The sequence below is a fragment of the Aedes aegypti genome, chromosome 3 (assembly GCF_002204515.2).
Source record: "Aedes aegypti strain LVP_AGWG chromosome 3, AaegL5.0 Primary Assembly, whole genome shotgun sequence".
Taxonomy (NCBI): Eukaryota; Metazoa; Arthropoda; class Insecta; order Diptera; family Culicidae; genus Aedes; species Aedes aegypti.
Window position 1 is genome coordinate 270,318,519 of NC_035109.1, and position 24,590 is coordinate 270,343,108.

Genomic DNA, 24,590 nt, shown 5'->3' on the forward strand with positions numbered 1-24,590 from the left:
TCAATTTAGGCCACTGAACGAATGTGATGAAACACAACACCGGCCCCCTTGCCGTATAGCCGGTTCAAGGGGGCTTTTTTTTCGTTTTCCGAACGCGAAAATTACTCGCTTCGCGGTTTTTGCGGAATAACTCGAGTAAACGTTATCAATTAGTGGTACCTTAGCTAAGTACCCCGTAAGGAACACTCACTAAAACGAAACTTATACACACGTTAAAACGGTTAAAATGCTTACAAAAACTGAAGAGACACGCCCGCACGTCTACTTCAGTCAGAAACGCGACTACTAGGGATTGAATCCTGGGAAAATTGAGAGAATCTCTCACGTGTCGCTCTCTGTAATCATCATAATATGCTACAAATTGTGAGAGACTGTTTATCGTATACTGCTACATAGCAGTGCATGATAAAACCCCTCTAAACAAGCTTCAAGCCTGGGGGGCACTGTTGCTATCGGTAGTTCGGGGATAGTTTATCGTGCCAGTAAAGTAAAACACCTACTCCCAACGGTGAACAAGCGAGAAAAATGGACTTTATCATCGCTCTCCTTTTGGAGCTCTCGTTCACTGCTCCTATTTATCAGACTTGTTACAACTTGCGGTACATTGCCGATCATAGACCGCAACATATGGGATGTTTTTCTTCGCTTGCTTTGATGGTGCTTCAAAATCAAATGATAGTGAATTTTGCAATGCCTGGTGTCTACTGAAGATTTAATGATTTGCATTGGGAAAAATATATGAAACGAAGGAGTATTTTTTTTTTTTTCATAAAATATGTTTTCTTCGTATTGCCCATAAAACGGATTTAAATAAATATTGCTCTAAGAAAGCTCATTTATTGGAATAAGATTGGTTTTGGATCTATAATCATCTTTTTAAGCTCTATCATACAGCGGCAATTATATAGCGTACCATTTTTTCCATACGTTATTTCTTTAGTATGTACATATAGAAACTTTTCCACAAAAAAGTATATTTTTAATTCGTTTCAATAGGTTGATATTGCCATTAAGTCCTTAAAAATCCCTTTTTTTCGTTTTTTGAATTTGTTCTAAATACTGGTTAACTGTAACTATGAGAAAAAAAAAACCGTAAAACTCCAGAACAGCGTAACACGGATTTTTCAAAAAATCATAACATTACAAATATTTATGCAAATGCTCAAAATTTCTCACTTACGAAAACATTGTGGTCAAGCGATTATAAAAAAAATAACACGCATGGTCCTAGCAAGGTAGACGGGCTGAGGGGCTGAGCAAAAAAAAAGTGCAACACTCTCCCTGCCACCTTTAATAACGACCATGTCTGTTTGTGGCGCTGCTATAACCATGGGCAGTTAGTAGTTTGTTCTTTCAATTATTCAATGCAAATATTTATTTGGATCGACCACTTTTTCTAATAAAATATTTCAAAATGCCGACGTTGCAGAAAGCAACTTAATAATCACAAGAAAATTGCGGATATCGATCGATAATTTAATTTACCATAAGGTTATGTGATATGCATTTTATATCGATAATAAATATACATTGTATTCAATTTTTAATACTGATTTATTTAAATTAAATAAACACCGCTAGCGCATGGCGGCTCGCCAAAGTAGCATGTCCGAAAGAACTTGAATAGTTTGAGAACCAGAGCTACAGGTCCAAAGCCAAGATAAAGGTGGATGGTTGTGATGGCTATGACCGTGGTCATCATGTTAAGAACAAACGGGAAAGCTGTATCGTGTCAGCATCTAGAAGGCAGCCCCTCTAGCACGATGTAGATAGCGCAGCCCTGGTTAGGTGGCCTTTCGAAGACTCTTCACCAACCAAGAAAGGTAAAAGTAGAGCAAGTGGATTGGTTTAACGGCAACAGACTCGGCAACGAATAAAGGACAACGATTGGAAAGTTGGATCTTGGTACGTGAGAAATTTGAATGAACCCGCGCGTGTTGGGCTCCTGGCTCGTGAACTGCGGAATGTCGGCGTGAACGTGGCAGCTATCCAGGAAATACGCTGGCTGAGAACCGGAGAACGTGAATTCCGAGCCCTGGACCCCATCGCCAACACTTCATTCAAGTAGCACATCTACTACAGCGGCGGCGACAGAGCAGAACGTGCAGGAATCTGTGACAACAACGGCACGGGATGTGATTGGCACTGGTCAACGACGAAGACGAAACGACTGGTTCGATGAAGAGTGCCAAAGAGTGACAGACATGAAGCCGTATGCTTGTGGCCGGTACTCGTCAGAACACAGAGCGGTACAGGACAGCGAGAGCCGAAGAAAAGCGAATCCACCGCAGAAAGAAAAGGCAGCACGAAGAAAGTGTTGTAACTGAAGCTCAAGAAAGCATGAACCGGAATGATATGCGGAGATTCTATGCAACGGTCAATGGTGCGCGACATATCCTACCAGTGTCTGCCATGTGCAATGATCGAGAAGGGAATTTGCTGACCGATAAAACGGCGGTGGCTGCCAGGTGGAAGGAGCACTTTCAGCAATTGTTGGACGGTGAAAATGGAAATATAGCGAGGAACAGGATGAATATTGATGATGACGATTAAGCTGTGGACCCGCCGACCATAGGAGAGGTTAAAAAGGTTGTCAGCGAGCTGAAGAACTGTAAGGCTGCTGGGAAGGACGAGATCCCGGTCGAGCTTCTCAAACACGGAAGTGAGAAGCTTTATTAGCCGATCCACCGAGTACTTCTGAAGGTATGGACGGACGAAGAATTGCCCACCGGCTGGTTGGATGACCTCATACGCCCAATCTACAAGAAACGGCACAGACTGGAGTGCGCCAATTACAGATGAATTACCCTGCTGAATTTGGCGTACAAAATTCTATCGCGCATCCTGTGTAAGGTACAGATAAATCGAAGCCAAACCTCAAATTTTCAAGAACACTAATATGCAGAACAAAACATCCGTTTGAGCTGAAAACTTAATCGATTGGTCTTTAGCTGGTGGTTACCAATCGATTTAGTTTTCAGCTCAAACGGATGTTCGGTTCTCCAGATTTGTGCTTCTGGAAATTTGAAATTTGGTTTCGATTCATCTTCACCTTAACAGACTGAGAACGCTCGAGGAGTCCTTCGTCGGCAAATACCTAGCTGGTTTTCGTGAGGGCCGTTCGACAATGGACCAGATGTTTAGCTTGCGAATGATCCTAGGCAAATTTCGGGAGTATAACTTGCAGACTCACCATCTGTTTATTGATTTCAAGGCGGCGTTCGACTCAGTGAAAAGAAATGAGCTATGGCAGATAATGGCTGAACATGGTTTGCCGGCGAAACAAATTAGGCTGATACATGCTATGCTAAATGGTTCGAAATCAAGTGCTCGGATCGCAGACGAGGTGTCAACCTCGTTCGTGACGTTAGACGCGTTGAAGCAAGAAGACGCACTTTCGAATTTACTGTTCAACATTGCACTCGAGGGTGCTATTAGGAGATTTGGCATGCAGAGAAATGGCACTATTATCACAAGGTCGCACATGCTTCTTGACTTTGCGGACGATATAGATCTAATTGGAATCGATCGCAGGTCAGTGGAAGAGGCTTTCGTGCCTCTGAAGAGGGAGACAGCGAGGATAGGCCTGACCATTAATTCTACCAAAACGAAGTACATGGTTGAAGGTAGAGATAGAGTCAGGCTTGGTGGTATAGGTGCTGAGGTAGTGTTTGATGGGGATGAGTTTGAAATTGTTGAAGAATTTGTTTACCTTGGAACATTTGTGACATGTGACAACGACGTTTCCCGCGAAGTGAAAAGACGTGTTGCGGCTGCGAAAAGGGTCTTTTACGGACTACGTAACCAGCTTAGGTCCCGCAGCTTGCATACGGAAACAAAATTCACCCTGTATAAAACATTGATTCTTCCGGTGGCTCTCTATGGGCACGAAGCGTGGACGTTGAAAGAGGCAGACCAGAAAGCTTTCGGTGTTTTCGAGCGTAATGTGCTGCGGAAAATCCTCGGTGGGAAACTCGAAAATGGTGTGTGGCGCAGACGCATGAATCGCGAATCAAGTGTACAAAGATTCGAATATTATCAAGCGTGTAAAATACGGCATTCTTCAGTGGGCTGGTCAGTTAGTACGAATATCGGAAGAAAGATTTGCGAAAATAATATTCAGCAGGGAACCAGGTAGAGGTCGGCGGCTTCGGGGAAGACCACGAATACGCTGGCTATACGCAGTGGAAGAGGACCTGGCGACCCTAAACGTTCGAGGCAACTGGAGAACGCCCAAGACTGACGAAGATGGAACTCTACAATACGCCCGGCAATGACGGGACGCTACGCTGTAGCCATCAAGGTATCAATGTAGGTAGGTGTTAAATTTTAAGCAAAAATAATTTAAAGTAATATCATATAAGTATTGTTACAACGCATGTTTGATGTACTTTATCGATATATCGCACACTCTTAATGTCCCAGACCCGGCTGGTAAAGCTGATATGCCAAATCCTTCCCATCGGAACACCCATAGCTCACTTGTACCTATTGCGAATTGCATTATGATAATGGCAAACCAGCGTGCAGTAGCAGCAGTTTCTGCTTTTTTTCCTAAGCAATGGGGGGATAATCTGCTCAACAGACGCCGTGTGGGGTAAGGGACCATTTACTACATGCAAGCAGTAAACAGGACTACACCCCCGACCCACTAAACCATTTCCATTGCCGCCAAACCCTTCGTCTCTCGGGGACCACCAAGAAGGCATTGCTTCGGAGAGGGGCTATTGCACATCGCATCCTCCAGGTTAGCTGCGTAGCCATGCAGCAACGAACATCGATGACACGCTTAGGGGGGTCCACCAGGGTAGCATGCTGGCGCTTTGCCAGCTTCCCAGGTGGTCCTCACCTCCCGTTGTCCGCTGAAAGCGGGCAGGGTCGACCACTACGCCCGCGCCCAGCTGCACCGCAGGTATCAAGAACTGATACTGCGGGCTTCGCAATTTGACCTACTGAAGGCTCAGGCCCTATCAGCTAGCACCAGCTGGGATTGCTGACGAAGGGGCCTCCACCTGCCCCGAACAACCAGAGGCTCGTATCCACCCAGTAGGCCGGCGCCACGACAGCAGCGCTACCAGGATGTTCTCCCCGCGGCCACTTAATCGCTGTAAGGGTCGATTTCGACCGTAGGGCACCGGTATGACCTACGTAGCCGACTGCGAACCCTTGGACCACCTGTTGTTTAGCGTCTGCACTAGCCACTCCTCGAGTCCACTCGCCACCTCCTTTGCAGTTCCGAGACGATGTGGGTGATAGCCGATGAAACGGCATTCCAGCCAAACTCGTCTTCACACATCCTCTGGACCAAATTGTCCGGAGTCGTGTCCCGACCGCATGTGGCTAACATGCGGTCACGCATTGTGCGGAAACGCGGGCACACGAACAAAACGTGTTCCGCCGTTTCCTCTAAACCTGCACAAACTGGACGTTCGGGAGAACCCGCATGACCGAAACGGTGTAGATACTGTCTAAAGCAACCATGGCCCGAAAGGACCTGTGTTAGGTGGAATGTTAGTTCCCCATGGCGCCTATTGACCCAGATATCTAACCTCGGAATCAACCTGTGAGTCCACACTCCCTTGGTGGAACTGTCCCACGCACGCTGCCATTTGACCATGGAGGCCAGTCTGGCAGTCCTGCGTATGCCTCTTGTGCCGCGCATTTCGAAACACTCTATGTCTTCCATGATAAGGATACCAATAGGCACCATACCGGTGATGACGCAGAGTGCATCGTGTGACACGGTACGGTACGCGCTCGCAACCCTCAGGCACATTAGCCTATAAGTACTCTCTAGCTTGCTACGGTAGCTCTTGGTACTTAAGGCCAGCAGTTTCTGCTTTGTCTAGTCAGTGTGACTGTATGCCAACTTTAATCACGCAAAAGCATGCTGGTTTACGAAAACTCCCGCCATTATCGAGAGCAGGCTACTTCACCCAAACCCCTCTCCCGCACCATTGTTAAGCGTGCGCAGTGGCAGCGAAAAGAAACCGAAAACTCGCTGTTTAGCGCCACGCGCCTGTCGCACTGTGGGCAGGAACCTTTTTTGGTTGGCCAAAAATGCTAGTGCTTCGGTAAATTATCTTGGGTTAATTTGATCTTTGTTTTAATGGTATTGGATTTGATCTAGATAATTCAAATGCTGGTCATCAGGCAGACGAATACTGACATGAAATTGGTACCAACAAGTGGTAGAAATCTGATAAAATTGAGAGAATCTCTCACTAAGCGCTCTCTGTACCTGATGAAAATCTACTTTTAATATAATAACATAGCTCGATATCGAGATAAGAAAAATCGAGTAAGGGAAAGCAAACTGTACTTCCAAAATTGTGTTCATTAACCTTGAGTTGCCACAAGTGGCATGGATCCATCTCGTACTAAAACTGGTTTTAAAAGGTCAATGAATTTAATACTTAACTGCACTAAGAATAAAAAAAAAATCTGTACCGTGAAGCATTAAACGCGGTTGAGCCTCATATACTTAAAAGAAACGTTTAAAAACAGATTTTGAAGCATTAGTAACTCCAGAATATTTGTCTGAAACATTTCGATGACAACTTTGCAGAGGACTTTTACTAGAATGTTTCCATCGAAAGATAGAGCTGATCTAGATAGGTTGTAATTTATCTAGATTAAATTCAATACTGTCAAATTAAAAAAAACTAACTCATCCTAGATAATTTGCCGAAACATCAAACCTCAAAGCGCTCGAGGTTTTGTCCAACCAAACCATGCTTCTGCCCCATAGTGTACCACCATGGCGAGAGCTTTTTTGAAAACCATTAAGCTTGACTCACAACTAACAATTTTGTTCCATTCGATGCCAACGCCTAGAGGGGAGCTACTGCTCCTCCAATCGGTTCCCACCCCGCATCAGTTATGCAATTATGTGTGCGGTGCGCTTAACACTGAACTTGTAAATTATCAAATTGAATAAATACATACCGCCCAAGGGGGCTGCAGACGGTTTGCGGTGGGGTGGAGATCAGAGAGCCCTTTCAGCTGCGGCGAAAACATTGGGCGGAAAAGCGTGCATAAACGGTGTCTGCTAGATGAGCATGAACCGTTTTTGCTGATCCTGTGTCGGTTTTGTTGGCGGGCAGGGAATGAAATTGTCCATTTTAATGGACGACAAATAAATTAGTTGAACAAACTTGATTTTTATTACCACTGTTATCATTAGGAAATTATCAAATGACTATAATAAACTTGCTTAATCAGTATGCAATGTTTGGTGTGCTGCACAAAACTGTAATATAAGTGCCCAATAACCTGACAGTAAACTGATTGTTAATCATCTAATCAATTTGCAAGTTCGTATATAATTGTTCAATCAAATGACAAATTTAGTGACACGTTACACGTTTCAAATCGCAACTGTAGCAACAGAAATTAGAGATTATCAATATCTTTCAAAACTTTGACAAACTCCACTGTTGAAGCAAGATTTATTGCAATACCGAAATGTGAAGGAAAATTCAAATGTGTTTTCATTCCCGGCGATATTAAACTCTTGATCCGTATTAAAAAGTTAGTAGAAAGCAATTTCAACGTACACGTAAAATTTGCAGAAAATTTAAAAATAGGAAACAAAAGCATTTGATAAAAAAAAATCTCAATTATACCCTGGCCATAAGCCTCATCTGATGATTTCGAATATGATTATTTGAATATTGAATTCTGAAAAAAAAAACCTAAATAGGCAATTGGACAACAATGTATAATTAACTGTTTACGAAAAATTTTAAAGCAATCTGTGCCACGAGAATGTTTTCAACAATTTTTGAATAAAGAGCACTTGTTAAACAATATACCTACACAACCTGATATTGAAAACAAAATTATAAACCCTTTAAGGTTGACGATAATTGAATATCCTTATTTTACAATTGCCAGAAAGTAGCTTATATAATCCAGCACGGTGATTGCAGCTTTGAAGAAAGACTTCCGCTCTGCATCTCATCTAAGCGCAAAAGATACCTTGGTTCCAAACCACTGCTCCGAAACGGTTTTTAAATTACAAGTTTTATTGACTTGGTGTAGTTTTCTCATCCCCGTGACAATTCGGGCGGCTTTTGTTTGCGAGGGTATCCCAAAATCTGCGGAGCATTCAAGCGTTGCCAGAAATGTATAAAAAATGAACAGTAAGGAAGAAAGAACGAATCGAGTGATTCCTGACGATGTCATTAAATTAAGTTTTGAGGTTTCTTTCCAACATTCCTGAAGCGAAGGCTAAGAATTTTTGTGCAAGGACCGCTCTTACAACAATGGATGGGGATTTTGGTGGTCGCCGACTGATGCGACGGCTGGTGGTGCACGAAGAAGCAATATCAATTTGCGGAAATGATTTCCCGGAGCCTATAGCCACCGAAATGCGATGCGATTCAACCACTACTGGCAGGATTTCGGGTTCTGAAGTGATTGGAAAAGTTTTCTCCTTTCCTGCGCCGCTCGTGGAGGGAAATGAGATGCCAGATGCCGGCCGTGAACGGTGAACCGGCACTGATGAAAATGTTGCTGATTGTTGTTGATGGAAGTATACGAAAATTATTATGATTCAAAATGTTAACAATTGAAATTATAATTGGCTGCATGCTAACTTTATCGGAAATGGCGCCCACGCCGAATAGGTTCAAATGGTTGCGATGAACTCAAAGTTCAAGGTTGAAGTTTTGATTAAATTAGTTTGTACAGCTTGTTTCAGTTTACTTTTTCTTTGAGTATTGTAAACAAGGGTATCTTCCATAATGTGGGTTAATTTACTAGTACCTAAGGATTACATACAAGTTTGACTTGCGAAATCTCACATTTTCCAAAACATGTCTTATCCCTAATCAAAGATTGTGGGCGTGGAGTAGTGAGCAACTCAGTGGGGCATAATGAACAAGTCAAGATTTGTAAGGATTGGCTACCTTGATACCTACCTGGATGGCTATAGCTTAGCGTCACATGGCGTATTGTAGAGCTCGATCTTTGTCGGTCTTGGGCGATACCTCTCCAGTTGCCTCGAACGTTTAGGGTTGCCATGCTCTTCCTCTGCGTATAGCCATCGTATTCGTGGTCTTCCACGAAGTCGCCGACCTCTACCTGGTTTCCTGCTGAATATTATTTTCGCAATTCTTTCTTCCGACATTTGCACTAAATGACCAGCCCACTAGAGTCTGCCGTATTTCACACGTTTAGTAATATTCGCATCTTCATACATTTGATACAACTCGTGATTCATGCTCCTGCACCATTTTCGAGTTTCCAACCGAGTATTGTCCGCAGCACATTACGCTCGAAAACACCGAAAGCTTTTCGGTCTGCCTCTTTCAACGTCCACGCTTCGTTCCCGTAGAAAGCCACCGGAAGGATCAATGTTTTAAACAGGGCGAATTTTGTTTCCGTTTGCAAGTTGCGGGACCTAAGTTGGTTACGCTTAGGTTGGCTCCATCAAACACTACCTCAGCACCAACACCACTAGGCCTACTACTTAACTTCATCTGACCAATTTATTGGAACCCCTCTCATCGTGACAACATGTCTAATTGAAGGTTTCAAATAAAGAGCTTTTGGTTTATGTGGGAATATTATTAGTTGAGTTTTGGAAGCATTAGGAGAAATCTTCCATTTTTGCAAGTATGAAGAAAAAATATCCAAACTTTTTTGCAATCGACTACAGATGACACGCAAGCTTCGTCCTTTGGCGGAGAGGCCTGTGTCATCCGCAAACAAAGATTTTTGACATCCCTGAGGTAACTCAGATAAGTCAGATGTGAAAATATTGTATAATATTGGTCCCAAAATGCTGCCTTGGGGAACACCAGCTCTTACAGGAAGTATTTCAGATCTGGAGTTCTGATAATTATCCTGAAGTCTACGATTTGACGGATAACTTTGAATTGTTCTTATAATGTATGTTGGAAAATTTAAATTTTTGTAAATTTTACGATCAAACCTTCATGCCAAACACTGTCGAATGCTTTTTCTATGTCTAGAAGAGCAAGACCAGCAGAATAGCCTTCAATTTTATTGGAACGGATTAAATTTGTTACACGTAAAAGTTGATGAGTGGTCGAATGCCCATGGCGGAATTCGAACTGTTCATTAGCAAAAATTGAATTTACGTTGACGTGGACCATCATTCTGTTCAAAATAACCTTTTCAAAAAGTTTACTGATGAAAGAAAGCAAACTGATTGGACGATAGCTAGAAGCTTCTGTAGGTTTTTTGTCTGGTTTCAAAATTGGAGCAACCTTAGCATTTGTCCATTTGTCAGGAAAATATGCTAATTGAGAACATTTGTTAAATATATCAACTAATATCATTCGTAGTTCTACTTAGCTACTTTCGGGAAGTTTCGTGATGAGGTTGTAGAAAATTCCATCATCGCTAGGAGCTTTCATATGTTTGACTTTTTTAATAATAGTTCACACTTCTACCAAATCAGTCTCCCAGGAATTTTCGAAAACGTTCTCTTGATTGAGAATATTTTCGAAGTCCTGAGTAACTTGATTTTCAATTGGACTAGTAAGTCCTAAATTAAAATGGTGCGCGCTTTCAAACTGCATAGCAAGTTTTTGAGCTTTTTCGAAATTAGTTAGTAATAATTTGTTTTTCCTGTTTCAATGCCGGTATTGGCTTCTGAAGGTTTTTTCAAAATTTTAGATAATTTCCAAAAGGGCTTAGAGCTAGGGTCCAATTGAGAAATCTTATTTTCAAAATTTTTGTTTCTTAATTGTGCAAAACGTTTCTTGAGTTCTTTCTGTAAATCTTGCCATATAATTTTCATAGCAGGATCGCGAGTGCATTGAAATTGCCTTCTCCTCACGATTTTAAAACGGATCAAGAGTTTAAGATCATCGTCTATAATCACGGATTCAAATTTCACGCCACATTTTGGAACATCAGGCTTTATATGTTTCAGCTTTTCACTGAATCATACGCTGCCTGGAAATCAATAAACATTTGGAGGGTCTGGTTACACTACCGGAAATTATCTGAAATCTACAGCGTGAGAACATTTTGTACGCAGAATGCAGCAGGGTTATCCTTCTGTAATTAACGCACTCAAGTGCGTACCCTTTAGCCGTTCGAATCTTTCAATTTCGAATGTATCTACCCACGGTAAATCCTTTGCCGATGTCGTAGCAGAAAATTCGAACTCTTCCCCTGTTCGATCCATGGGTACCCATTCTACTTGTTTCAAATCAAATGGAAAAAACCCTACCGCCACAGGTAACTCCGCTTCTTCGTCTACCGGAAATTCCAATGGGAAATCACATGACATGTCAGCCTCTGATTTTAATTTTCTAACTGAACAATTGAATCTAATGATTGATGCAATGTTCAAAGCCACCACTATGACTGAAGCAGTCCAAGTAGGTGTAAAATTTACAAATCAAATTGTTATTGGATTACGTTTTTCTAATGGATCCAAATAATAATTTAAATATTTTAAATTGGAATGCTCGTTCTCTGAATGGTAAAGAGGATGAGCTGTTTAATTTTCTTACGGTTAATAACGTGCATATAGCAGTTATTACCGAAACGTATTTAAAACCTGGATCTAAACTCAAAAGAGATCCTAACTTTTTTGTTTATCGTTATGATCGACTTGATGGGGCATGTGGGGGAGTTGCAATCATCATTCATAGGCGTATAAAACATCAACTGTTTTCTTCATTTGAAACTAAAGTTTTTGAAACTTTAGGTGTTTCTGTTGAAACACAGTTTTGGTAAATATACTTTCATAGCTGCCTATTTGCCTTTTCAATGCTCTGGGCAGCAAGTTAATTTGCTCCAAACTGACCTGCGTAAATTGACTCGCAATAAGTCAAAATTTTTTGTCATTGGTGACTTTAATGCCAAACATCGGTCATGGAATAATTCTCAAAGTAATTCCAACGGCAGAATTTTATTTGATGAGTGCTCTTCAGGATATTTCTCAATTCAATACCCTGATAGCCCCACATGTTTTTCCTCTTCTAGAAATCCATCTACGATTGATTTGGTCTTAACCGACACTAGTCGTCTTTGTAGCCAACTGATTACTCATGCTGATTTTGATTCTGATCATGTCCCTGTTACATTTCAAATATCCCAAGAAGCGATTCTCAATCCTATCAGCTCCACTTTCAATTATTTACGAGCTGACTGGAATATATATACAACGTATGTTGACTCTAATCTTGATGTTAACATTTCTTTAGAAACTAAACTTGATATTGACAATGCTCTTGAAACTTTAACAAATTCCATTGTTGAAGCCCGGAGCATTGCAATTCCAAAATGTGAAGTAAAATTTGAATCCGTGATTATAGACGATGATCTTAAACTTTTGATCCGTCTTAAAAACGTGAAGAGAAGGCAATTTCAACGCACTCGCGATCCTGCTATGAAAATTATATGGCAGGATTTACAGAAAGAAATCAAGAAACGTTTTGCTCAATTAAGAAACAAAAATTTTGAAAATAAGATTTCTCAATTGGACCCTGGCTCTAAGCCCTTTTGGAAATTATCTAAAATCTTGAAAAAACCTCAGAAGCCAATACCGGCATTGAAAGAGGAAAACAAATTATTACTAACTAATTGCGAAAAAGCTCAAAAACTTGCTATGCAGTTTGAAAGTACGCACAATTTTAATTTAGGACTTACTAGTCCAATTGAAAATGAAGTTACTCAGGAGTTCGAAAATATTCTCAATCAAGAGAACGTTTTCGAAAATGCATGGGAGACTGATTTGGAAGAAGTGAGAACTATTATTAAAAAATTCAAAAATATGAAAGCTCCTGGCGATGATGGAATTTTCTACATCCTCATCAAGAAACTTCCAGAAAGTAGCTTATCATTTTTAGTTGATATATTTAACAAATGTTTTCAACTAGCATATTTTCCTGACAAATGGAAAAATGCTAAGGTTGTTCCAATTTTAAAACCAGACAAAAATCCTGCAGAAGCTTCTAGCTATCGTCCAATCAGTTTGCTTTCCTCCATCAGTAAACTTTTTAAAAGGTTATTTTGAACAGAATGATGGCTCACATCAACGAAAATTCAATTTTTGCCAATGAACAGTTCGGATTCCGCCATGGACATTCGACCACTCATCAACTTTTACGTGTAACAAATTTGATCCGTTCCAACAAATCTGAAGGCTATTCTACTGGTCTTGCTCTTCTAGACATAGAAAAAGCATTCGACATTGTTTGGCATGAAGGTTTGATTGTAAAATTGAAAAACTTTAATTTTCCAACATACATTGTTAGAATAATTCAAAGTTATCTGTCAAATCGCACACTTCAGGTTAATTATCAGAACTCCAGATCTGAAAGACTTCCTGTAAGAGCTGGTGTTCCTCAAGGCAGCATTTTGGGACCAATATTATACAATATTTTCACATCTGACTTACCTGAGCTACCTCAGGGATGTCAAAAATCTTTGTTTGCGGATGACACAGGCCTCTCCGCCAAAGGTCGAAGCCTGCGTGTCATCTGTAGTCGATTGCAAAAAAGTTTGGATATTTTTTCTTCATACTTGCAAAAATGGAAGATTTCTCCTAATGCATCCAAAACTCAACTAATAATATTCCCACATAAACCAAAAGCTCTTTATTTGAAACCTTCAAGTAGACATGTTGTCACGATGAGAGGGGTTCCAATAAATTGGTCAGATGAAGTTAAGTATCTAGGGCTCATGCTAGATAAGAATTTTACTTTCAAAAATCACATTGAGGGCATTTAAGCCAAATGTAACAAATATGTAAAATGTCTCTATCCACTTATTAATAGAAAATCAAAACTTTGTCTTAAGAACAAGCTTTTGATATTCAAACAAATTTTCAGGCCAGCCATGTTGTATGCTGTACCAATATGGACTAGCTGTTGTAATACCAGGAAGAAAGCTCTGCAGAGAATTCAAAATAAAATTTTGAAAATGATTCTGAAGCTTCCTCCCTGGTATAGTACCAATGAGTTACATAGAATATCCAATGTTGAAACATTGTTACAAATGTCAAATAAAATAATTAATAATTTCAGGCAAAAATCGTTTCAATCTTCTATTGCCACGATTTATGCGTTATATGTTAAGGTTAAGTTAGGTTAAGCATTTTCAAAGCGTTTTTTTCTCTTATAAGCAGGTGAAATCAACTCACCTGTAAAAAAACTGAACTGCTACGGCAAATGAAATGTAATATGTTGTTAACAAAATGTTAATTAAATCTTAAATTTGTTTTACCAAATTAGGATGATAGTGTTGTCTAATAACACAGAACACCTAGATATAAGAAATGAATGTAATGTTTGGAATGATACTAATAAAGATATATAAAAAAAAAAAATGAGGGACCCTTCCTTCTATTTATACCATATTTTTCAGAAGTTAATGAAAATCCGAATTGAGTACTATACCATTTAATTCCACTAGAAAATTTCTTCCATGGTGACAAGTAGATCCAAAAATGGTAGTTCTCCATCTCTCTCCTCGTCGTGGGTGAACTTGATATCCTTGATTGATTGCATCCAAAATTATAGCTAGATCGTTCCGCTTGATAACGCTGAAAATGTCATTGACGTATCTGCATCATTTATCCGGTAATACCTCTTGTTTTTTTCCCTCAAAATTCATACAAATTCGACGGCGGATATCAAAATTGTATGTGGCGAAGAGTCTGGAAACTTGCAAACAGGTACCGTAATTCGAGTGCAAATTGATCAAAATTTTACAACTTTTTGTTGTGTTGTCCTTCGGAATTCAAATATTGTCAAATAAATTTCAACAAAATCAGTACTCCCTTGATCTTTTACAGTTTATGTAATCGGATTTTAATGAAATAATATTTTCCATATCATAAAAATAGTTTTAATACCACAAAATTAAAATGACATACTGGAGCGAAATTGATCACCATATAACAAAGTAGGCTTAAGAATAATCAAATTCCCCATCCACTAAATTTGGGTCTCCTGAATCTGAAAATGATGTCAAAATTCTTACAACTCGAGTATTTTATCATTTTATTGCTAGATTTGAACTTTGACAATCTGCTTAATACGCCTAAATGTAGGCAATTTCTCTTGAAATAAGCACATTATTTGAGAATAAATGGTATTATGAGCAAAAAACTATACTTGATATGCTGTATAATATCAAAAATAATTTGAGTAAATCTGCTCCCATCCATTAACCGAACGACACTACCCCGAATGGGTCACTACCCCGAATGAGCCATTACCCCGAATACTATAAAATATAGCATAGTATATTGATTTGCGGCCAAAAATTGTTGACGAGTCTGTAATAATGCAAACTTGTAATTAATGGTGCGTAAAATTCGACGGTAAAATTTTCATCGTATATTTCCCCTTCTTCTTTATGTCAGCTTTTCTTTCAGAGCATCCTGTTGGCAATATTTTCTACTTTCTAGGGCAAGTCATGTTTCTCAGCTCAGTAAACACTTTCATAGTTATTGAATGAGAGCTTTCCTTGTCGATTGACCAGTTTTGTATTTGTATAGAGGCACAACAGGGAAGTCAACCTATAACCCTCAATTTGTTCTTGCTGAAGCTGCGCGTTCACAGTTATTTGGGCTTCTTCACGGTTGACCATATTTAAATTTTATTTTTCAATAAATATGTTCCTTTCTTATGAACAAAATTACTGTCACACAAACACGTTGTTACAATGATTATTCACGCCATAGCTTCAAGCAATTTATTAAAAAGGCTGTTCTTTCAAGTTGTCATTGGAAAAGCTAGTCACTAATATTTTCATTTTTACAGTTTTCATTAAATTTAAGTCTCTAGTAAGAATATTTCATTTGTCAAAACTGAAAACCCCGTTTTATTCTGATTGATTAACAAATTAAGAAAAACAAGATCATCAGTGTATCATGATTGATACAATGAAGAAACGGACGTTTATTTTTTTCTAAAATTTGCGTCTGTTCGGGAGAAAACTAGCTAAATTAATTAGGTCTCATTTTGAACTACTTGCCATTTATCTACCATAATCATTTCTCCATTGTCTTGAATCAAACACAGCAAATTTGTGCGGATATCTTATCAAAATCAGCTGAATCAACTAATAAACCAATGAAAGTTTTTATTGTAGCGACCTAGGGGGTTCGGACTTGAAGATTTAGGTTGTTCAAATTAAAAACACAATTTTTTCCACGAATGCTAACCGTTGTGTGTTGCTTGTCTCGATGGAAACCACATTCAAAATATACACTTTAAATATTCCACACCAAGCTCCATCAGTTCAATGCAGCAAATGAACTCAATGAATAGACTTAATCAGAAAGTTTCTGAAAGTTTCTACGAGGAGCATTTAGATTGTTCATTCTTATAGATTCAAAATGAAACTTTTGATTGCAGACTCCTACCAATCAATATGATTTTGTAATAAATCATTGATAGCTTAATTTTCTTAAATAGAATTTCAACAAATGTAATGTATAATATCAGAAGCGCGTCCTCGTTCGGAACCATGGGTAGGACAAACGTTGTGAAAAAAATTTAATCCCGTACTGGAAATTGAAAGTTACCATATTTAAGAGGCTCTTTGCGTTTGGGATGTAAGTGACATTTTACTAGGTTTTGAGTTGAGGAAACTCTACTGTTTCAAAGCTTTCTTGCCAAATATTCAGATGACTTTTCCGCTCAACAGAAAAATAGCATGATTCTTAGAAGACTGTTTTTTTTGACTCCGACACAATTTGTATAAAATGAAAAATTGCCGAAAAAACTTCAAAATAGTAACTAGGTTGTCACTGACGCCCTTTTGCTTCTAACCCTATTCGTAAGCGATTGATTGCTCTACAATAGGAAATTAGACACCTTTCGCCAGAAAAAAAGGAATCACATAAATGGAATTTATCCAAAGATTATTTCAGAAATCATCTGAATTCCAAATATTTCCGAAATTCTCAAAATATTCTTTGAGGTACAATATGTTATTCATCGATTTCCCCGGGACATCCTCCAAGGTTTCTGGTCAAAATTTGATTTAAAATTCAATCTTCAAACTTCTCTAGAAATTTCCAATGATTTCCTTTAAAATTGTCTTTGAGGATTAATATAAGATTTTGCTCCCTTCAACCTTTTTCTTCTTAGAAATCTTGTTCTACAGAAATTCATTCAGTAATTCTTTGAAATTTTCTCAAGTAAGCGTTGATTTTATTTAGAAATTCATCCAGAAATGTCTCCAGGGAAACACCAAGGACATTTTTCTGGAAAAAATATCTGTGATGAGAGAAAATCCTCTGTGTGAGAATGAGAAAATATCTGTGATGAGAGAGTAACCTCTGATGAAACCTGTGTAAGTTTTGAAGTTACCCACAATGAACAAGAATCTCTGATATAACTCCTTGACTCTTGAGGGAGTTTTAGAAGATTATCTATAACTTGCTTAGATAATAAAAAAATCTCATGATAGTATTATCGTAAAGCATTGGACAGAATCTCTATAGAAATTTGTGTATGAATCATCGGAGGAATTTTTTAATATGATGTAGTATAAACTGGTGTGAAAACATAAATAAACGTTCTAAGATTCTTTGTTTTAGATTTGATCGAATAACTTATCAAGAAATTTTGGATATCTATGCAGGAAACGTGGATGAACTCTTGAAGGAATCCACATGAAAATGAGGACGAATTTTTGCAGGGTTTCATAAAAAAAAAACATTAAGCTATATTTTTCAAACACTCTGGAATAAATCTATTTGGATTTCCTCGAAAGAAATTCTGTAGATATTTTTGGAAGATCTCCTTGAGTAACAACTGAAGAAATCTTCTGAAGGATTAGTATAAAAATATCTGGGGAAAATTCCTAGTTAGTTTTGAAAAAAAAAAAATCAAAGTAATACCTGAGGAAATTACTGGAGGTAGTAGTTTTGGGGTTCTCAAGGATTTCCTGGAGAAAATCTGCTAAACATCCTTTTAAAAATCTCTGGAAGAATTGGTAGAGAAATCTCTTCATCATTATATTTATACCCTTTTTAAATCAATTTTATTAAAAAAATTTGGCAAAAATAGAGAAAACTGCTTGCCTTCACAACCAGTGAGTTTTTTTTAGCTTTCTCTCTTATTTCTAGATAACAAATAGGAACAGCAAAATTTCTGTGAATTTGTGTACATTTTTTATATTTGCACCGAAGTGACCCGGAAAATCGTTTGTTTTCAGGAGAAACTGAAGTTCCTTCATGAAAATGTTGCATCACGCAGAAACTCCTTCAAATATTTTGCTGAAATATCTTCAACAATATTGCAAAAAAAATCCTTCAAAAAGTCGTCATAATCTGCTTTAAATATTTGTGTGAATGATGTCACAAAATATCAGTAGGAATTTGATCAATGCATTTAACATGAATTAAAAGTGGATTCAGCCAAAAACTGTTAGAATGTGTGCTGTGGGAGTTCTATAGGAATTGCTCTGAAAAACGTCAGGAGATTCAGCAACGCTTTATTATATCAAGTATGATCGCACCTTCAGAAATCGCTAGCACAATCCCACTCGTGTAGTGTATAACACGTATAATCATCCAAAGATTCAATAATCTTCTGATCATTCTCCATGGATGTGCCAGAAACTTCTCGAAAATTACTTGTTGGATTGTATTTATTGAACAAATAATAAATTGTTTAATTTATATTTTAAGCTTTCATCTGACCTCGTATTTTTTTTTTTTCGTTGAATCGTGGGTAGGACAATCCTTTGACTGTCCTACCCAGGTGATTTTGTGCGTAGTACATGTCCTACCTGTCCTACCCACTTCCCGCGCCACTGTATAATATTAAAAAGATAATCATATAAATGTCCTTTGCATCATAAGGTGCATCATATTTGTAAACATAACTACAAGGAAGTGTGTCAAGAAAGATTAAACAACACAGCTAAAAATATGTTGTAAATTTCTGTTTATTATCATGCACATATTTGGATCATCAAAACAAACTGAAATTTCAACGACAAATCGCTTATATTCCAATCGAATGCGCCATAAATTTACACGATCATGTAACATTCAAGCATCTTTAGTTGAAAATTGAACGTGATGCTGTAACAATAGATGAATTTGATTTTCTTTTACTATTCTCTTCTGTTTACGCTACATTGAAATTTAAATATTTTTATCTGTGAAGAAACAACATCTCTTTCTATTGTTCATCCTCATCCTTCAACGCATTCCTCTATTTTATGGCATTTACGTTAGATCACGAATAGACTGGCAATAAACTAACCTAAAGTGCTAGTTTTATATTGAGTAAAAACACTCACACACGTTGGAATACCTGACCAAATTGGTCAGACAAATGCAACAGTGAAATTATCATGTAAGTCTATTAGCCCGTTCTTAAGCCATTCCGTGACATACAAACACCATTCCATTATTATTTTTATAGAAATTCATCAAAAACACAAAAGTATACAAACTATAGAACAAGCATCACTAAATTAGAACTTTTTGGTAGGAAACTTTTGTAAAATTTTACGAATGAGTGTATAAGACTCCTAATTAACCTTTGAGTCTCAATGGGAAGAAGTTCATGTCTGCTCAAAGATTGAGATCGCAGCATATTTGGGATGGCAACGTGCGTGACGTGGGAGCGTCCAGTATAAACAGTTTCTCATATTGTCAGCCATTTCAACCTTTTACTTACCGTTTTGATTCATATTACGGACATTTAAGGACTGAGCATAGTATAACCATCCGAAAATCATATAAATTGAAACATAATATATGATACCTCTGCGTTATCATGCTTTCAAAACACTAATCTTGCGGATGGCGGTCAAAGATTCGGATTTCACAGCTTGAATTACCTGAAATAAAGTGAAATTAGTGATCTTTCCATGATTCTTATTCCGCACGCAACCTCAGTTTTGTTTCATATTGCGGACACTTTGTTTCGAATTCCGGACAGCCCACGAAAAGCAAAACTAAAATGGTTAAATTATAAATTAAACTTTCTCATCCGTTAGAGCAACGTCAAAACTTATCGCGAATTATAAAATTTCATGGATTGCTATGGTAAATTCATATTAAAACGTGTCGGAAAGTTGTGATCTTTTGAACGGGAAATTTTGAAACATTTCATGTGAAACCTTTCCCATACAAAGTAGAGTGTCCGGAATTTGAAGCTGTTCGGAATTTGAATCAGAACGGTATTTCCTCGATGCAAACTTATTATATGGAGATTCCAAAATTTTCTATAGATTGCTTAGATTTGCTGGTCTTCTTTCCCTACCCCTTAGAACAGGATCTTATCAATGTTTTCTAAAATGTATGCAATGCTTTCGAGTTCGAAAGATAGAAGATAATGTCCAAAATATGACGAGGTCGACAGTCTTATCAAAAATACAATAAACTCGATTGTGTCTCGTGCCGTTTCCAAAACATTCTTGAGTTCATCTTTTATAAAAAAAACTCAACAGGATCGTCCATCAATCACGTAAGAAGTTTAGAGGGGGAGGATTTGAGATATATTACGTGCCATACAAATTGTTTTTTTTTTTATTTTCATACAAAAAAAAAACATACCATAAGGGGAGGGGGTGGACCAAAAAACCGCCAAAATTGTCTTACGTAATGAGTAGACAGCCCCTATGCCTATCAAATTTACAAAGACAATTCTTCGATTCTATATTATACAACAAAAAGGAGAAGTCTCTGCAAATCTCTCAAGTACGTATTCAACTTATCACAAATTCCAGTAGTTTCTAAGACGTGGCCAGAGCAACCCTCGATTATTGAAAGATGGGTCAATCTTGTCTAACAGATAATAAGTAAGTTTGAAAACTCCAATTACGGATCATGATTGTTACAGAGAGCGATAAGTGAAAGATACTCTCAATTTCCTCAGAAATCTACCCCTGTTCTTAATTTCATTAACTCATTACGTGTGGTAAAAATGAGCCACTTAGTGGCTCAATAACTCAGAAGATTACAATTCCCTTTATGTTTCAAAGCATATTATTGGTAATACAATAATAACACATCGGTTATTTTACTTAATATACAATTTTATTTTATCTTTTGAATGCCGTTATAATATATTTTACTATGTTTGCCCCAATCAGAGATATTCACAATCAAAGTGGGCATGTTTTTAATGAGAAAAACAACAATCTCTCCCAAACAGGAGGAGGTAACGAGTTTCATCATTAACCAAATTACACATTTTTCAAAGTTCTATAAGTGTCTCACAGACTACTTTGATGAGATATTTGAAAAACACTAGAGCCAAAAACCCAGTTTTGTTTGGACCATCCTGTGCAACCGTAGGAAAAAAAGCTCTAAATTGGTCAATTTGAGAGATACAAAAAAACTTTTTTAACGAAGTTGCATGTAATTGAATGGCCTACAGCTTTACTGAAGCATGTATACTATAATTTCTACAAAAAGAAAGTTACCTACCCCATATCTATGAAAATGTAGACCACCCTAATTTAACATAAAACCAAACAAAGGGCTTAGCTAATACAAACAACTTTGTAGAAAACAGTTTTTGACTAATGTTTATTCTTAAGCTTGAAATACATCTTTCCGTGTAAAACTGCTTTCTGGACAAAAGTGCAATGGTTGTCTAACATTTTGAGCCTCGATAAATGCACATTGAGAATAGTATGCTAATCCCAAGCCCCTTTCATCAAATCTGCGTGCAACTATGATTGTTCAGGTCAATCACGAAGTAGCAACTATGAATTGTACGATCATCTATGCTCATGCTCACTATTAACTCCTTGTTCACCGTTAAACTTATCTGACATACCGTAAAACGGGGTAACTTTGATAGTGCGAGACCCACATCATATTCAACGAAATAACGAAGTTTCTGTTGATCAGTTAAGAAAAATGAATGCAAAAGTAAAGAGAATTAGTATGACACTTCATGTCAAAGCTATTTTCGTTGGAATCAAGTGCATTTGAGGATTTATACGCAAATATTAAAAATTTACAAGGTTTTAGCATTTTTGCAACGCTTACAAACAATCTGTTTTACGATCACTATTTGATTAAGTCATAATGAGTTCGTCACTTGTCCATGACAGCCTTCTTATGGTAGAACATGAATTCAATCTCAAATCTCTTAGCGAAAACCATTTTCACAAACTAGGACCATTTTTGTAATCTAAGTCACAAATTTCCATATAACGATAAACGCCTAGAGGTATGCAACGCCTTATAAATGTTCCGTAATGCATTCAATTTTGTTCGATTTATACTCCATTATCAAAGTTACCCCAAATAGAAAACCGACTTTCGATTATATGAAAAATAATGTATCCATTAAGAATAAATCTTTTGGCAATCTATCAAGGGCAATCGATAGCTAGGATGTCAGTACTTGTTTTAAAAATATAAATTGTAATTCTTTGAAACAGCATGCATAAATATTGAAGTTTTCTTCGAAAAAACTATCAAAGTTACCCCGTTTTACGGTACCAATAAATGTTTCAAAAATATTACATGAAAAACTTGCAAAGTGCAAAGATATTCAGATTGTCTTATGAAAAATTATCAAGCTTACTCCATTTAACGCTTTTTTGTAATCTAATCATTTTCGTTTCCTTTTATATTGCAGTTGGATTCCACTGAAACGCATTTCTGATCATCATCCTAGGTAGGTTTATGAAGTGATATTTATAGAGTATCCAATTAAAAATATTAATACCAAGGTTAAAAATGTTCGTTTGCCACATCTTGAAGTGACAAATTCCCATACGATTCCGATCTCCAATGAAACAACAAGGAACTATGCTCTGTAGATAATCGTTTGAAAGGGAAAACCTTGACCGTCAAAATCGAGTTATCATCTTTCCAGCAACTTTACGATATTCACCACAAGATCATGTAACCGTCAGCTGAAAAAAAGACAAACGGCATATCGAAGCAATTAGTTCCACCATGCAGCCCACGAGTCGTAGTCGTAAGTTTCAGTCACCAGAACGTCTGGAGAAGGTGCTAATAAGAACCCCTTCGCGTTACCTAATGGAAGAACAGCCGTTTGGTGCGCTGCTGGAGATAAATCAAGGTCAACCAGTAGATATAGGACCGTAAACCACCGCGCGGTGGCAGATGAAAGCCGAGGTGGGGTGGGGGTATGCGATAAGTTGATTTCAGGTGCGCGTGTGTTAACGTAGAACGATTGCAGCTGGCTGCAGGTTCGTCGATGAAGTGTGAAGCAAAGGTCGAGGTTCCAATCGTTCGGGATTTAGAACAATATCGAACTTCGTTGATGAAAATATTTCGCACAAGCATTTTTCCAGAAAATATTCTTGTTAAGCTGGTGATACTAAATTAAAAAAGCAAATCATTGTTTTTTCGCGTTGATATATAAATATTTGCATGGATGAAACGGTTGAGAACGACATATAAGCTTGGAGATGCATCATCCTAAAAGATTAGCAGGTATTCGACCATTTGACAGCTAAAAGTTCTATAGGCACTGTAGTAGATAAAAGGCCCATGGGAAATATAAAATAAAATAAAATGTAATGCAAACTTGTCTTTGTAGTTCTTAGCATGTTTGACTTCCAACCGATCATTATAAGTTCCCCGGAAGAAAGAAAAAAGCTATAGGAAAGGGGAAATGACAAACGGGAGAAATCTGGTTGGGCTAAATTCGAGTTCTTCTCGATGTCACAAAGAGCGTGCCTGGCCGAGTGAGAGAGAGCCGTACTCGGGTCGAGAACGAACGACGAGGTTGCGCTAGATGAATGCTTCGGATCGATCGGTTGCCTGGAGTGAGAGTGTGTGATGGGAAAACGAACGATGAGTCGATGCCGAACTGAGGGTTCGGTTCACCAAATGAAAAAGTTGAATGCGAAAGAGAGCGGGGAGATATTTCGGGGCGTTTGGCTTCGGGTAGCTAGCAGCGGGTGTGATAATGGGTGATGGAAAACGAACGATGGGTCGAGGCCGGACGGAGGGTTCGGCTCGACGAATGGAAAGGTTGAAGGCGAAAGAGATGGGGGATAGTTCGGGACGTTTGGCTTCGTGAGAGCGTAGGTAAGAATGAAAAAAAAAAGTCTTTCGATGAAAAGTCTCTCGGGAGAAGCAAAGAAGCGAACCGACCCGAAGCGGCTTCTGTTTGATCTGAATTCAGGTTCGCCGTTGCTGCGGCGGAACGGGTTCTTCATTCTGTTGACAGATGTATGTGCGATTGGACGCGTTTTGATAGTACAAAAACCTTGCTTCGGAGTCCCGAATTGTAGTTTGTTAATTTAACCGGAGATCTATAAGTGATTCGGAATAAAAAAAAATGGCGAAACGTTACGACAGTGGCGCAGTGGACGCTCCCGTCCGGTAAGTAGTTGTTCTTTGGGGTAAGAGAAGAAATATCGAAAAACAAAGCGATTAGTGAAATCACGTTTGTCAAACAAAATGGCGGAACAGTCTTCCACCACGTGGAGTGGAATTGAAACTTTTTTTTCAATTGTTGCCGGCTGGGGAACGGAGAAAAGTTTATCGAATTGATGGAAGGAGTGAGAAAATTAAATTAATTACCAGGTATCAGATCGGCTTGCAGCTTAGTTTTATTTTATTCAGTGGTTAAAAATGCAAAAAGGGAATGTGATATACGGACGGACAAGTGATA

The 24,590-nt window shown here is 38.2% G+C and overlaps 1 protein-coding gene across 1 annotated transcript in view; it reads left to right on the forward strand.

The window, feature by feature from the left end:
• LOC5577230 (Ig-like and fibronectin type-III domain-containing protein 1) overlaps positions 1–24,590 on the forward strand; it is a 643,389-nt gene that overhangs the window by 122,779 nt on the left and 496,020 nt on the right. The window contains exon 2 of the mRNA XM_021851413.1: positions 22,575–22,613. The gene's annotated coding sequence lies outside the window, so the exon portion shown is untranslated. The remainder of the gene's footprint in view (positions 1–22,574; positions 22,614–24,590) is intronic.